Below are 15123 nucleotides of genomic sequence, written 5' to 3'. Positions count from 1 at the left end.
ACCTTCCCCCTTACCTTCAATAAATCCTGGTTCAAGCTGCATTTGGTCACCCTGGCTCAACTCAATCCTGACAAAAGACACCGACCATCACAGCGACCAGCGCTTGGACCAACCGTTGCCGGCACCAGCAACTGCCGCATGGTCGCCAAGGAGCTGGGCTCCAGGTGCGCAAGACGCACTGACGCCCCCCCCCTTGACCCTGTTCCGACGGCGTGGATGCTGCGGCCATCACCTGTTCCGGCGGTGCAGATCCAGCGGCCGTCACCCAGTCAGCCTTCGACGGCAGGTGACGTGCGGCCGCCACCCGACCCAGTTCCAGCGGCGCATTATGCACGGCCACCCCACGACACACTTCCGACGGCGCAGATGCTGCAGCCGCCACCAGTTCCGGCAGCGCAGATCCAGTGGCATTCACCCAGTCGACCTTCGGCGGCGTGTGACGTGCGGTCACCACCCAACCCAGTTCCAGCCCCGCAAGACGCACGGCCGCCGCCCCGACACAGTTCCGACGGCGCAGATGCTGCGGCCGTCACCGGTTCCGACATTGCAGATCCAGCGGCCGTCACCCAGTCGGCCTTCGGTGGCGTGTGACGTGCGGACGCCTCCCCATTCCCTCCCATCCCTTGTTGGTCAGTCTTGGATTTTTATTTTGGGACGTCGGGAGCCATCCCTTGTACTGTCACCCCCGTGCCAGAGGACGTTCAGCCGGCAACTTCCCTTGGCCACACCCCTTCATTACCGCAATGACTGTCACCTGCTCCCTCATGTATTTAAACCCTGTCTGCGTGTTTCCTCTCCGTCTGTGTCTCCTCTTTCTTCCCGTTTGTGTCCACGCCTGTTGTGTCTTCGCCGGGTCTCGTGTGTAGAACCAACCGTCAGAACCTCTTCCTAGTCTGCGCTTGGTACAAGGGGTATCCCGTTTCCCGCTCGCTGTCCGTGAGCCTCTTTCCGCCGATTCCTTTGTTCACCTTCCCCCTTTCCTTCAATAAATCCTGGTTCAAGTTGCATTTGGTCGTCCTGGCTCAACTCAATCCTGACACCGTGTACACGTCAGCAACAGATTTGCAGTGTTATTAGTGTGAACAATTGGTATGTACTATACTGGACTATATCAAACTATTAAGTGCCGGTATTTAGTTATTGTTTACATATTATCGCGGTCAGGCAGAATCTCCCCAGATTTGTGAACTATACTAGTGTGCAGAGGTGTGTGTGCGTGTGTGTGTGTATGTGTGTGTGTGCGCATGCGTGTTCAATAAATAAAAGATTAAAGAAGCTCGAATTATGCTGAACCTGTCCTGACAACCTTCCCAACGAGAATTTTTTAAGTTACAAAAATGTGTTTATTAGAAAAACGGGGCAATAACAATAATAAATCCTAAACAGAATGTTCACTTTTCCATTACAACCAAATCCATGCTGGCAATCTATAAAATCAAAAGACACAATGTCATTAATTGGGGAGGAAACCAAAAAAAGGTGAACATAGTGATAAGTCCCTTTACGTTATTTTCTTTCATCAGTTGTTTCCAGATTTGTTATTCTTATTTATTCAACATGTTATAGTCTTTAAGTATGCAACTTTTTAAGAATTTCAAAACTTTTTTTAACTTCTCTGGCAAGCTTCATGGTTGTAGGAAAAATACACTGTCTTGCTAAATAAATACTAATCTTTTATCTTATATCTGTGTTTGAAAATCATGATATGATAGGCTATGCTACGCTACACTATGCTACGATTTGAAATTATGGTCGTGAGGTGTGGGTCATGACCAAAAGAACAACATCCCGGATGCAAGCGGTTGGAATGTGTTTCGTCTATAGGGTATCCCAGAGCTTTGCCTTAGAAATAAGGTGAGAAGCTCGATCATCCAGGAGGGATTCTGTCAGGATTGAGTTGAGCCAGGGCGACCAAATGCAGCTTGAACCAGGATTTATTGAAGGGAAGGGGGAAGGTGAACAAAGGAATCGGCGGAAAGAGGCTCACGGACAGCGAGCGGAAAACGGGATTCCCCTCATACCAAGCACAGACTAGGAAGAGGTTCTGACCGTGAGCCTACACACGAGACCCGGCGAAGACACAACAGGCGTGGCCACAAACGGGAAGAAACAGGAGACACCAACGAAGACGAAACACACGGACAGGGTTTAAATACATGAGGGAGCAGGTGACAGTCATTGCGGTAATGAAGGGGTGTGGTCGAGGTAAGTTGCCGGCTGAACGTCCTCTGGCACGGGCGTGACACTGCGGCATATCTATTTTTGGGTATAAAAAGTAGGTATATTTAAGGGCAATTATTCATTCATGGATCACTCTAAAACTGATTGATGTAATTCAAAATTCAAGGCAGGTTCATTTTATTGACCAAGAAAAACATTGTGTACAACCTTGTGTGTAAAAACAGATCATATTAATCAAAACGTAAATATTTTAAGCACTTTTTGTTAAATAAGTTTATTCTGGTGTCTTAAAATAGAAAAACAAACACTCATCCCCCATCTTTGTTATACCTGATCAATCAACAAAACTGAACTGTTCTGTTTTCCTCTCTGCTCACTGGAAAAAGTCTCAGCTTAGAGGACAAACAAAATGCAGCCACAAAGCAGACCGCCTTGCTATTGTGGATTTCAAGAAACCACTGCTGTTTACTCAGCACAAACCATGCGGTGGCTGCGGTCCTACGGAGAAGCTGAGGGATCAGTAAATGACTTCTAAACAGGTCAAATATTTGAGAATAAGCTTTGCTGCCTTACAAAACCAGAGCATCTGTGTCTTTTTGACCTCAGTCACCTCAGAACCTGAGAATGAAACAAAAGATAGAAAGTTCACAGTTAGTGTTTTTTTTTTGACTGAATATTTCATCCATCCCAGGGGAAGAGTGAGAAAATGAAAAGCAGTGCATTGTGTCCTGCCTTCACAAAAATAAACATGCACTTAACCACTGATTGCAGCTCATGAGAGAAGGCCCTCTATTACATAAAACCTCAAAGCATAGCGTGCTGATTTCGGGTACTGTGATAACTGCCTTGAAGCTAGCGCTATCACAAAATGACTGTGCCCAATGGTGATTCAGATCTCTATCAGTACTGATCATCAAAAGGTGGACATTGAAGGTTTGTTTCAAATTGTTCAATATATAAGTGTACGTGGGTGGACTGAAACAGCTTATTTTAACGGACACTTGAGCTTAACATTGGCACTAATAGATCTACCGTATTTTCCGGACTATAAGTTGCTCCGGAGTACAGAAGAAAAAGACATATAAATCGCACTGGAGTGGCGATCATGAGTCGCATTTTTGGGGAAAATGTTTTTGATCAAATCCAACACCAAGAACAGCTTGAAAGGCAATTTAAAATAAAACTAGAATAGCGGCAACACAATAGGCTGAATAATTGTGTGGTATGCTAACGTTACATGACACATAAATATCGAACTGAGAACGTGCCTGACGTGACATATTAAGTTATTCAGATCACTAGAGCATAAATAATAAGTTTACCAAACCATCCGTGTCACTCCAAATGACTAAATCTAATGAAATATTCATCCTCTGTGTCACTTTTCGACAACTCTGCTAACTCCAGAGGTAGATGATGCTACGCTTCCTCTTAGAGGTGGCTTACGTTATACTCATTGTCAGTTGCAGTTTCAATTATTCCATAGGCCTAGAGCGCCCTCTTGCGGTTTAGTGTGAAAATAACATGTGAAATTATATAATAATGACTTAATAGTTTCACACATGTCGCTAAGTCGCTCCTGAGTATAAGTTGCACCCCAAACTATGAAAAAAACTGAGACTTGTAGTCCGGAAAATACGATATTTGTAAAAATTATTTCAGCAGTACGATTCACACCACTTAAAAATCTGTCATGGTTTGAGGGCAATATATACTATATATATAATTCAGGCCAATACGGTGTATATATATATATATATATATATATATATATATATATATATATATATATATATATATATATATATACCGTATTGGCCCGAATATAAGACGACCCCGAGTATAAGACGACCCCCTCTTTTTCAAGACTCAAGTTTGGAAAAAGACTTTTAGACTTAAGTTTGAAAAAAGAGTTTTTGAACACCAAATTTAATTCTATACAGAAAATAATTACAGTACATCTGAAACAAATGATTATAACAATATATTCGAGAGAATAAGCATGATATTTTGCTTCATTCAAATCATGCAAAAACTGTCTATCACATCTCAATATCTGAACATTTAAATATGTAAGCTGAGGTGCAATCACATTTGTAAATGAATGGCTTCTGGTTTTTGAAATGTAAATAGACCAATCTACTGTGATAAAACAACAAAATTGCAATAACTGCATTTACCATCAAAGTGAAGTCTAACTGTAACTGTAGTCTTGAAACAAATCTGAATAAAGAAAAACATTGCAATAAAATAATGCAAACTGTTCCCGCTATTTTTGGGGAGCCTGAGGATTGTATAGGGCAGGGGTGTCCAAACTTTTTGCAAGGAGGGCCAGATTTGATAACGTGAAGAGGCCCGGGGGCCAATACTTTTTTCAGACATTTTTTTAACTACAGAAATTTCATGCAAATACATACTGTTATGAAACAAATTTCATTGTCCCAATTGTCTTTATTTTTTAAATGACAAAATAACCAAATATAAGCCACTCAGGCAGATGTGAACAACTTTAAAAACACAAATTCTGCCTTTCATTCATATCTGAAGAGTCAGATAACATTGAACAAACTGTATGAAATAATTTAATTTACAAGAGTTTAAAATTATTTTTGCCTCATGAACATTTTAAACAGGAGTTATAAGTAATGCAAAGTTGTCTGTTATTATTAAAACTTAAAACAAGTGAATTTTGCTCTTGTCATTTACAATATTTTTCAGAAAGTAATAGTTTGTGTCACGTCTACAGGTTCATAACTTCAACAGTATTAACATGGCCACTTCGTAATATTTAATATTAAGTCATTTTTACTTTTGATTTACTTTTGACTCACAGCCCCACGTGATGAATCGCTGTTGTGATGCCAGTTAAGCTTGGAGCTGCTTCACTTTATCAGCGCGGTCACTCCCTGTTAGCTTGTCGTATGTGTTAGCATGTTTAGTCGGATGGTGTCTCTTTAGGTTGAAATCCTTAAACAAGGCAACAGTCTCTTTACGAATTAGACAAACACAATTCAAGTCAAGTCAAGTCAAGTTTATTTGTATAGCCCTAAATCACAGACAGACTCATAGGGCTTCACATAGCCAAAATTGACAATTATTCTCAAAGCATCCCCTGATCATAAGCTCCCAAAATTGCCTTGATTTTCAGTGAAGAAGTATTGTAATTCCCATTTCTCTTGAAAGCGACGGCCCGCAATGTCAACTTTCCTCGTTTTCTTTGCAGTCGCCATGGCATATATGAGCGAAGAGGGCTGGTGCTGCCACCTTTTGGTAATAGCAGGAATTACAGTTTCAAGTTTCATGATTTATTCAGTTTGACAGTGCAGGCGGGCCATGAATAATACATTATAAGACCGACGCTGTTGGCCGTATGAAATATGACCGGGGGCCGGATTTGGCCTGCGGGCCGGACTTTGGACATGCCTGGTATAGGGGGTTGGCTCGGATGGTTATGCTCTTTTCGCCCCCGGGTGTTGGTCAGAACACAGGAGGGGAGACGTGGTTCAGTTTTGATTGCTTTACTGAATCAGGCACTGTGGCTCATAGGGGCATACAGGCAAATTGGCATACTGTGAAGCGTGTGTGTGCGTGCGTGTGTGTGTGTGTGTGTGTGTGTGTGTGTGTGTGTGTGTGTGTGTGTGTGTGTGTGTGTGTGCGTGTGTGTGTGTGTGTGTGTGTGTGTGTGTGTGTGTGTGTGTGTGTGTGTGTGTGTGTGTGTGTGGTTCTGCCACAGACAGAAATACAATACGTAAGTCCACGCTCAACCTCTGATGTCACACAACTCGTAGACGGCACACATTACATAACTAACTGCGCATAACGGTTCTGCTATACTAAATAACCATGAATGAAATACTCTCGGCAACACACCAAACATAAGTCATCGAGACAACAAAATACATTTGCTGGCAACCGTTAGTCGCCGTGCCGCTGCGTAACGGCTACTCATACGATTCGAGGCAAACTTAAAGGAGCGCGCCGGAGCTGTCAATCAAACGGCACGCACACGAAGCAAACCGCGATCGGACAAACGGCACAACAGTAGACAGTAGTAACAATGAAATGTATGTATATATATATTCAAACTTCGGTTTTCGACCACAATCCGTTCCAGAAGGCGGTTCAAGAAGTGAATCGGTGGAATTCTGAATCTGTTTTACCCATTACAAATAATGGAAAAAAAATTAATCCGTTCCAAGACAAAAAAAACCCCGCCTTTTTTTAAGCATTTTGTCATTGGTGCATTTTTGTCTGATTGCACAACTGCAGTGCACCGCCGAACGCGCACCGCGCTGGTCGCATTATTGTGACAGAGCCGTCGCTGAAATTTAGAAAATATTTTTAAAGTCCTGATGTACTTTCCAAAATTTAAGTGTATGTATGTATGTATGTATGTATGTATGTATGTATGTATATATATATATATATATATATATATATATATATATATATATATATATATATATATATATATATATATATATATATATATATATATATATATATGTCCACCCATTTTCTTTACCACTTGGCCCCATGGGGGTAATGGGCATATCCATCCACCCATTTTCTATACTGCTTGCCCCCATGGGGATCGTGGGCGTGCTGGAGCCTATCCCAGTTGTCATCGGGCAGTAGGCAGGGGACACCCTGAACCGGTTGCCAGCCAATCGCAGGGCACACAGTGACAAACAACCATCCGCATTAACACCTACGGGCAATTTGGAGTGCTCAATAAGCCTACCATGCATGTTTTGGGGATGTGGGAGGTAACCGGAGTGCCTGGGGAAAACCCACGCAAGCACAGGGAGAACATGCAAACTCCACACAGCGCGGGCCGGAGGTAGAATTGAACCCACACCCTCTGAGCTGTGAGACGGTCGTGCTAACCAGTGCGCTAACCGGATTTTAGACATGACACAATGTACGGGACACAGACAAAACAATACTTTCTTCAAAGAAAAATCACGTCTTGTAGAAACAAATGTAAAAATGTAACCGAATTAAAAAACGGAAAATACGTTACTGTTCTGTGATGCTCACTTGTCTGAGGCTGAGCCTGATACTTAGAGGTGTCTCATTGTTTGTACAAGTTCATCAACGTTCGGGGTTAAGCTCTGAGGCTCAAAACCCGTTTTTGATCAACTCTCCTTCTGCAAAGGGCCGGGCTGATTTGGCGATCTCTTTTGCCACAATAAAGCTAGCCTTGGCAGCAGCCTCGCTTTGTGATTTAGCATACGTGAACATAGCCTGTCTGGACTTAAGGCCTCGTTTTAATTCTTCCACCTTCTGTAGCTTTTGTTCATATTCCATATTCTTGTCTTGGTCTGTGTGTTTCTTAGACGTTTGATAGTGCCTTCTTAAATTTAATTCTTTCATTACAGCCGCATTTTCTCCACACAGAAGACACACAGGTTTGCCTCTTACCTCCGTAAACATGTACTCTGCCTCCCACCTGGCCTGAAACCCCCTGTTCTCAGCGTCCACCTTACGTTTAGCCATTTTTGAGGAGGGGGGTATCAGAAAGTTGAACTCTGCTCTGACTACTGATGAATAATGAAGCCGCTTGTGCGAGCTGCAGGGACATCGCGGGCTACCGTTGCATTGTGGGAAATGTAGTGTTGGTGCGTGCAAAACACCAGCGGGCGGCTGTGGCCTACGGGCCGGTTCTAATAGTAATTCAATATCATCCAGGGGGCCATAGATAATCAATTCGCGGGCCGGATCTGGCCCGCGGGCCGTAACTCTGACATATGTGATTTACAGTATATGGGACTAACAGTTTTTGGAACCGCTTTTTGACGTTATCACGCCAGTCTATTTGTTGGGGTTGCTCAGAATGCAGCACAATATTTACATGGCTAAGATTTGCAAAGAGATCAAGACCATACTGCATAACAAGTCACCAAGTATAAAAAAAGTTACCCAGAATGTACCACTCTATGAAGCTTGATACTACATGCCTGTATTTGTCACTGCAAACAGTAAAACAGAAAGGTCCTTTTTATGATACTAGATAAATACAAATACATTAGAAGTAGGGTGGCACAGTGGTCGACTACTTAGCACGTTTGCCTCCAAGTGCAAAACCCCTGGGTTCAAATCTGGGTTCCAGCCTACCTATGTAGAGTTTGCATTTTCTCCCCTTGTGTGTGGGTTTTCTTTGGGTACTCTGGTTTCCTCCCACATCCCAAAAACATGCATGGTAGATGAATTGAGCACTCTAATTTCTTATGTGTGAGTGTGAAGGGCAGTGTTGGGCAAATTACTTCCAAAATGTAATTAGTTACAGTTACTAGCTCTTTCAACACCAAGCATTTTTGGAAAAGACAACCCCTAAAATCCCAGCAGATTTCTTGCATTTTCACTCATTTTTCAAGGTCTACAGAATATTGAATACTATGGCTATGTGAACATAAGTGACACCAAATGTAAGATTAGACACTGTTGAATTTGTCTGTCCCCTGCAATTGTCACGCGCAGGCGCCACCAGCCACCCGACCACGCCCCCCTTGTCGTCGAAATCACCGTCACCTGGCACGTACTCATTGAAAGCGCTATATCAGCACAGCCAGCGCAATCACTCCCTGTCAACTTGTCTTGTGATGTTCATGTGCGCACTGGTCCAAGTAAGCTTGACTCAGATTTGATTATTGACCTGTTTGTCTTGTCCAGCCTGCCCCGCAGTCAGCCGCTATCGTCCCCAGAGCATTCCTGTCTGCGATCCGCTCCCGCCGGTGAGAAGCCCCGCCAATCACTCTGGTTCCTGGTCCGCCATCCAGCCCTCCTCCGATCCCCTTCCCCTTGACAATAAACTCTGTGTCGTCACCGCACTTGGCTGTGCTGTCCGTCCGTTACAGTACAAGCTGAACAGCACCATTCAGCCAGCGAGCGACCCGAACGCATTGTCCAGACAGGAGCGGGCGGACAACGCTGTTAGCAGCCTGTCAGCCGATCTACGGACTCTTATCGAGATGGGCCAACAACAGCAACAACAGCTGCAGCAACAGCGGCGGCAGATCGAGCTGCTACAGTGGGAGATGACCCAGGTACTGGGTACGCTCCAAGAGCTGGCAACCCAGCAGGCAGCCCATCATTCGGCCCCGCCCACGCCCCGTTCCACGCACACGGCCCGGCCGGCCCCAGAAGGCAGGAGACTCGTGGACGTCCCGGAGCCCCATCTGGGCAACATTGAAAAGTTCAGCGGCGATCCCAAGTACGACCGGGCTTTTGTTACCAACTGCAGTATCATGTTTGGCCTCCAGCCAGTCACCTTTGCGTCCGAACCGGCCAAGGTGGGGTTCGTGTTGAGCCACCTCATGGGCGAGGCGCGATTGTGGGGATTGGCCGAGTACGAGAGGGGGGCCCTGGCATGTGACGACTTCGACGACTTCGCGGATGAATTGCTCCGCCTCTTTGACCTGGGCTCTGCCGCCGAGGACGCAGCCGAGGAGTTGGCAACGCTGCGCCAGGGAAGCCACTCGATGGCCGAATACGCCCTCAGATTACAGACGTTGGCCGGCAGTAGCCGTTGGAACGCCCCGGCCCTGGTAAGCCCTCGCCGAGTATATGAAAAACGGGATGGTGGCGTACGATCGTCCCAAGACCCTGGAGGAAGCGATGGACCTCGCAGCTAGAGTTGATCGCCGGATCCGAACGCGACGGCGCGAACATGAGCGTACCACGTCGCCACTTCCCCTCCTCAGGGCAGGAGCCACCGATCGCACCTCCAACCGAGCCGATGGAGCTAGGAAAGGCTCGTCCTCCCGCGGGGGAACGCCTTAGACCAGGTATGGGCAAACTACGGCCCGCGGGCCACATCCGGCCCACGGGACCGTTTAATCCGGCCCACCAACCCTAACTAAATTGTATTATTAAACTTTTTTTTCGGTCATTTTGCCGGCAATGACTGCGTTTCCCTAGTAGATGGGGAACCACCCGCCTGCGCATTTACTACCGGAAGCCGTGTCAGAAAGCTCGGTGCACACTCACAAGTGCGTGTACGTACTCAGTAGAACGGAAATGGCGCACTCGTGCTCTATTTGTATCAGTGCCGAATTTAGAGCGTGGGCTGTGACGACAGCATTCTTGTAATTTGCGTGCCGAGCTTTCGGATACAGTTTTATGCTAAAGCCACCCACAAACCTTCCCCTGGAATCCTTCTATTAAAACGAGTCGCCCAAGGAAAAGCAAGGTGGACACTGAGTGCCGAGTGTTTAAAAAGAGTGACCAATTTGGATCGACGTACGCGACGTGACGTTCAGCCAGATGAACATCAACATCAACCCGTCACAGATCTAGGTAAATGGACCAACACCTCGGATCTCTCCTAAGACTTGCCACAACAAATTTTACTCCAGACTATGACACACTAGCAAAAAAAGGGAGACCAACAACACTGTTCCCACTGAAAATGAAGGGGAGGCTTTCAAGTTTGTTGTTAAAAAAATGCATTTTGAATATGATCTGTACAAATAGCAGGGATTGAAACTAGCGACCATTCTCATTTTCAAACAATGCAGGATGCTCAAGGACATTGATGCACCACCTGTTTGTGACTAATCTTAACCTGTAAAGTTCTTAAGGCTTACTTTAAGGAAGTGTTTCCCGTTTCCTCACCTCTGTTACCAGGTGTTTGTGAGTTAAAACTCTGCTCTGATTTTCAGATACCCCTCACCGTGTTGCCGTTTTGATTACTTTATTTGGATGTATGCTTTCACCGATTCTTTAAGATGATATATGTGGTCAGAATGTTTGCCGTTTGATGTGATCTCATAAGATAAACACACATCTCTCATTAATCTGACCTGCAGGCACTGAAGTGATGGAGACTGTTATTCATAATAACAGTGTCGTATTTTATGAGAATCACTGATAGCAGTTTTTTAGGGATGTTTTTTTTTTTAATGCTGTTAATAAATGCATTTGTTTTCAAAAAACGTTTTTTGAATATCCATGCTTTACTACCTACTAAAGACCAAAACCTTTCATGCAATGACCTTTACAGGTTGTTTATATTACTTCACACAAACACTACATCCATCTGCTCCTGGTTCGGCCCCCCGGTCAAAATTTAGAACCCAATTCGGCCCGCAAGTCAAAAAGTTTGCCCACCCCTGGCATAGACCAATACTTCAGGTTGCAGTCTGTTTGAACTACTCCCCTCCGGACGGCGTTATAGAACTCTGTACGCCAAAACCAGCAGACACAGAGATAGCTTTTTTCCCCAGCCTGTTGCTCTGATGAACTCACACCACTCTGAGAGTCTCAGAGTCATTGCTGTGCAAAAACATCCTGCTCTCCACACCTTTCACACCTTGACCGGCCCCCCGGTCAAAATTTAGAACCCAATTTGGCCCGCAAGTCAAAAAGTTTGCCCACCCCTGCCTTAGACGCTTCACACAGGGTTTGTGCCTGTTTTGTGGGAAGGAGGGTCATCGTGCTGCCAGATGTCCGTTAAAAGGCGAGAGCTCACGCGGCGTTGGGGGATCCGCGTGAGCTCGACCGGCACCCATTCTCCCAGTACCAACACGTTCACGTTGCGGGCTCGCATTCAGTTTGCTGCGGGTGGCCGTGATAGCCTTGGTGGACTCCGGAGCAGAGGGCAATATGATGGACCTTGGGCTGAGCCCTCCCATTCCTTCCATTGCCATTGATGGTCGGCTGATCGGCGAGGTAACGTCCATTACATAACCGATCAGGTTACTCGTTTCCGATAACCATCATGAAACGATTCAGTTTTTTCTTTTGCCACTCCCAGGGCAGCGGCTCGTTCTGGGGCAATCCTGGCTGCGCCAGCACAACCTTGTGCCTGACTGGATGGTCTTCTCCATCCATGAACGCAACTACGACGTCGGCAATCGGAAACTCCTCGCCGTCAAGCTGGCTTTGGAGGAGTGGAGACACTGGCTAGAGGGCACCACCTTGCCATTCATTGTCTGGACAGACGGATCACCGTAACCTGGAGTATTTGAGATCAGCCAAGAGACTAAATGGGGTTTGGTGGGCCCTGTGCGTTTTAAATTATCGCACTCTTACAGACTGGCGTCCCGCAACGCGAAGGCGGACACCCTGTCTCGTGTGTTTCCTGGAGGAGAGGAGGAGCGCGGCCCGGCTCCCACTATCCTCCCGAGCTCAGTTTGGGTCGTGGCTCTCTCATGGGAGATCAAGCATCAGGTGGAGGCAGCCTCACGTGGCCAACCTTGTCCCAGCAACTGTCCGGAGGATCGGCTGCTCGTCCCGGAGGGTCTGCGGTCATCAGTCCTGCAGTGGGCGCACGACTCCCTCCTTGCCTGTCATCCTGGAGCTGCCCGCATAAGGTACGTGGTGGCCCAGCGCTTCTGGTGGCCCACCTGGAACGTAGACGTTCGCGATTCTGTCCGGGCCTGTCCCGTTTGTAACCGCAGTAAGACTTCTAATCATCCCCCGACCGGGCTGCTCCAACCCTTGCCTGTTCCCCGGCGGCCCTGGTCCCACCTGTCCATTGACTTTGTCACGGGGCTTCCACCCTCTGACGGGAACACGGCGGTACTTACAGTAGTGGACCGCTTCAGTAAGATTGCTCATTTTATCCCCTTGCCCAAGCTTTTGTCGGCAAAACAGACTGCGTCAATCCTGTTATGCGCGATTGTCCGTTATCATGGCATCCTGCGGGACATCGTCTCGGACCGCGGTCCGCAATTTGCGGCTGTCTTCTGGGCAGAGTTCTGTCGGCTCCTGGGGTGCACGGCGAGCCTTTCTTGGGAATTTCACTCACAGACCAATGGGCAAACGGAACGGCTCAACCAGGAGTTGGCTCTCCGCTGCATGACCGCCAGTGATCAGCGCGGGTGGGCCAAGCAGCTGCCCTGGGTGGAGTACGCTCACAACACTCTCCCCAGCTCGGCCACAGGTCTTTCTCTGTTCCACTGCGTCTTCGGATACCAGCCGCCCCTGTTCACTCACCAGGAGCGGAGTGCTGCGTGTCTGTCGGCTCTGGCCCGTGTCCGCCGCTGCCATCGGGTCTGGGCAAGAGCCCGGGCTTCTCTTCTGCGCTCTGTATCAGGCTATCAAAGGTCACGGTTATTCAGTCTTGGTTTTCAGCCGTGGCGCTTACGTGCAGTGATTTCACTAGATTATCTGAACCTTTTGATATTATGGACCGTAGACGTTGAAATCCCTAAATTCCTTGCAATTTTGCTTTGAGAAATGTTTTTCTTAAACTCTTCAACTATTTTCTCTTGTAGTTTTGGAAAAAGTGGTGAACCTCGCCCCATCCTTGCTTGTGAATGACTGAGCATGTTTGGGGAGGCTCCTTTTATACCCAATCATGGTACCCACCTGTTCCCAATTAGCCTGATCACGTGTGGGATGTTCTAAATAGGTGTTTGATGAGCTTTTCTCAGCTTTGTCAGTATTTTTTGCCACTTTTCCCAACTTCTACTGGACGTGTTGCAGCCATGAAATTCTAAGTTAATTATTATTTGGCAAAAAACAATTACCATAATTTTCGGACAAAAAGTCGCTCCGGAATATAGGTCGCATTAGCCATAAAATGTACAATAACGTGAAAAAAAACATATATAAGTCACTCCGGAGTATAAGTCACATTTTGGGGACATTTGTTCAACAAAATCCAACACCAGGAACAGACATGAACGAGCAACAACAGGCTAAACGATAGGTAAGCTAACGTGACATAAACACAAACGAAGAGCTGAGAATGGGCCTGATGTAACATTCTGAATTATTCAAATAACTATTACATGAATAACACGTTTATAAAACCATCTGTGTCACTGCAATTCATTAAATCCATCGATCGTCCTTTATGTCAACAATGGGTGCGCGGCGCTTGCACTTCAAAATATTCCACAGGCCCACATAACGCTATATTAATTATATATCAAATAACTATTATATAAGCAATAATATTATCAAACCATCTGTGTCACTCCAAATCATTAAATCCATCGATCAAATTCCTCGTCCTTTCTCAACAATGCCGCGCGTGCGCCCTGACGTCAGCCTCGTCGTTATTCCACAGATCTAGTATATAACTTCCAGCCACGGAGGTGGAAGAGAGCTCCATAGAATAGGACCGGGCGTGCATAAAAGTGAAGTCCGAGCCCCAGCCACCGTCCCTGGACAGCTACCCGGCCGAGCGGCGGCCCCCGACTTCCATCCACGGAGGTGAAAGAGAGCTCCGTAGAGTAGGACCGGGCCATAAAAGCCATAATAGTTTTTCAAACCTTCTGTGTCACTCCAAATCATTAAAGCCTTAAACTCTTCGTCCTCCGTGTCACTTACAAACAAAGCCGCTAATGATGCCGGTAGTACATGGGGCCCTTCGTCATCCCGTGATCAAATCTTTGTCCTTCATGTAAACAACTGCTGCGCCGCGCTGCTGACGTCACTTGAAATTCAAATTACAGTAATCCCTTACTACATCGCGGTTCCACTTTTTTTTTTTTTTTGAAAATTTTTGAAAAAATTCACATATAAGTCGCTCAGTATCAGTCGGCCCCCACGCAAACTATGAAAAAAAAAAACGCGACTTATAGCCCAAAAATTACAGTAAGTTTATCAGTTTGAACATTAAACATGTTGTCTTTGTAGTGTATTCATTTGAGTATGGGTTGAGAAGGATTTTCAAATCGTTGCATTTTGTTTTTATTTACATTTTACACAATTTCCCAACTTCAACCGAATCCGGTTTTGTATAAGGTGCTCTGTGGGTTTTTAAGTAAATTTTAAGTTTTTAAGTGCGCCTAATAGTACGGAAAATACGGTAGTCTAATGTTAGGTACCTTCAATAATAATACAGTCTAGGTTAGGACCACTATCTATATTATTAAAATTGATTACAAAATAAAACCCAACTAAGACAAAGTTAAACATATCAGTATATAAGTTTATTGGATTCCAAACAAATATGTGTTGCAATTCAGTTGGATGTTGTAG

The sequence above is a fragment of the Syngnathus scovelli genome, chromosome 8 (genome assembly GCF_024217435.2).
Source record: "Syngnathus scovelli strain Florida chromosome 8, RoL_Ssco_1.2, whole genome shotgun sequence".
NCBI lineage: Eukaryota > Metazoa > Chordata > Actinopteri > Syngnathiformes > Syngnathidae > Syngnathus > Syngnathus scovelli.
Note: the sequence above shows the minus strand (reverse complement) of the source record.